This window comes from Pteropus vampyrus, unplaced genomic scaffold (genome assembly GCF_000151845.1).
Source record: "Pteropus vampyrus isolate Shadow unplaced genomic scaffold, Pvam_2.0 Scaffold245, whole genome shotgun sequence".
Taxonomy (NCBI): domain Eukaryota; kingdom Metazoa; phylum Chordata; class Mammalia; order Chiroptera; family Pteropodidae; genus Pteropus; species Pteropus vampyrus.
The window spans coordinates 478891-480914 of record NW_011889026.1 but is presented as its reverse complement, the minus strand read 5'-3'; positions in this window follow the sequence as shown (position 1 = coordinate 480914).

Genomic DNA, 2024 nt, shown 5'->3' with positions numbered 1-2024 from the left:
TTTGCGGGTTTATCTTTTTGGGTGAAACGTTCTGAAATGATAAAATCGTGTTAACGTCGACAGTATCGGTCTTGATCCTCATGAGCTGTGTGGCTGCCAGCCCGCCAGCCTCGAGTCTCCCCCCGCCTCTCAGTGCAGACCAGCAAAACCAGTGCGTTGGCCACACGGCCTGGCAGGGCTGCAGCCGAGCCAGAATGCTCCCGTCACACAAATCCGTGCCCAGGAGAGCAGCAGCTGCAAAGGCGCCCAGGGCCATCTGGACCTGGCTGAGTAGACATCTGCGGCTTAGAGGCATGGGGCACAGGCTGGCTCCTTCAGTGTCTGTGAGCGACCCTTGGTCATAAAATGCCAAGGGCTCCCCAGGGAAATATGGTCACCTCGGAGTACTAAAGACGGAGGTCACCGGTTCTCACGGCGAGATTCCGTCTCTGCCAATGGACAGGGGTAGTCACTGCACAGCGGTGGGCACTGGGCGTCAGGCTCAGCTTCATGTGTCACCTGCTGCCTGTGGCCTGGGGTACTGAAGGTGCTGCTGGCCGGTGTTCTCTCTCCTGAGTGGCTTCCCTGCGGGACCCTGGTGGCCTTAGCACAGCCAGGGGTGAGCACAGCCCTGCCGCCCCCTTCTGTCCTGTGTGGGGAGAGAGCGGGAAGCCCCCAGACCACCTGGGGCTAGGGGGAGGCTTGGAGAGCATCGGACTTGCAATCCTGAAGGATGCGGGGGGCGCTGGGACACTGGGCCAGAGGGCGGCTGCCCGCAGCAGTGAGAGGAGGGGACAGACGGGTGGGGACGACGACGTTAGGAAAGTGATCGAGGAGAGAGGGAGACGGGCAGGCTAGAAGGATAAACTGGGCTGCGGCCTCTCCCTGATGTGCGGGCGGAGGCGGGGTGTCAGGGAAGGGGGGCCCGGGGGCGGGAGCCCCGCTGGAAATGAGTGTGTTTCTGAGCAAATGCAAGGTCTGGAAAGGCTGCGGCCCAGGTGGACGGAGCCCCTCAGCGCGTGATCACCCCCAGAGTCCGTCACGTGGTTGCTTATTACCCATAATGTCCCTGCTGCTGTGAATTTTTCCCTTTCCATCTTTTTTATGAGGATCTTAGTGGGCAGCTGGAGGAGGGTGCGTGAGGCCCAGGCCGAAGTGGTGATTTTGAGGACTGCTCCCTGGAGGGGCCGTGCTGTTCGGGGCAGGCCTTGCGGGGTGAAAGGGAGGCGCCGTGCAGTGGATGCTGTGTGGGAGGCGGGCGGGGGCTGGCAGCAGACCGAGCGCTTCGCTGGTCCAGGGTCGCCCCTGGAGGGAGAGAGAACCAGACCCTTGGGCCACGCTGCCGCCTCGGGCCAGTGCTGGCTGCGTGGGTGCTGACCGGTCAGTGGCGCAGAGGCCCGCACCCAAAGGGCCCCACTGGCTGCACTGTTCTGCTGCTGCCGTCCTGAAACTCCTCATAGTTTCTCACGAGGGCCCCAAATTCTCATTGCGCAGCAGGCCTGGCGAATGATGTAGCCAGTCCTGCCTGTGGCAGCGCGTGTACAAGTGCATCAGAAAAAGCCAGTTCGGAACGCTTCGCTTCTGACACTCCCGGCCGCCGGCGGCGTGGGCGTGCTCACAGCGGCCAGTTCTGTGTCCTGCCGCTGAACCCGGTTCTGACACTTTCTACGCAGAGAGAGCATCAGGTCCCCCAGGTTAAGGGGGCTCAGTCCACTTCAGACGCCCGTTGGCCCCTGTGCTTCTGACTGCTCAGCTGTCAGCCGGACGTTCCTACTACCCACGCCCTCCTCGGGTTCGAGCAGTTTGCCAGAGAGAGTCCCAGAACTCAACAGTCTGCTCACTGTTTACTGGTTTATTAAAGCACATGACAAAGGATGCGGGTGACCACCCAGATAGGAGCGAGGCGAGGGACAGGCGCGCGTGGGGAAGGGGCGTGCCTCGCTCCCAGACCCTTCCCATGCCACCAGCCCAGAAGCAATCCGAACCCCTGCTTTTGGGGTTCTTATGGAGGCTTCCTCACGAGGGCATGATCCATCATCAGCTCC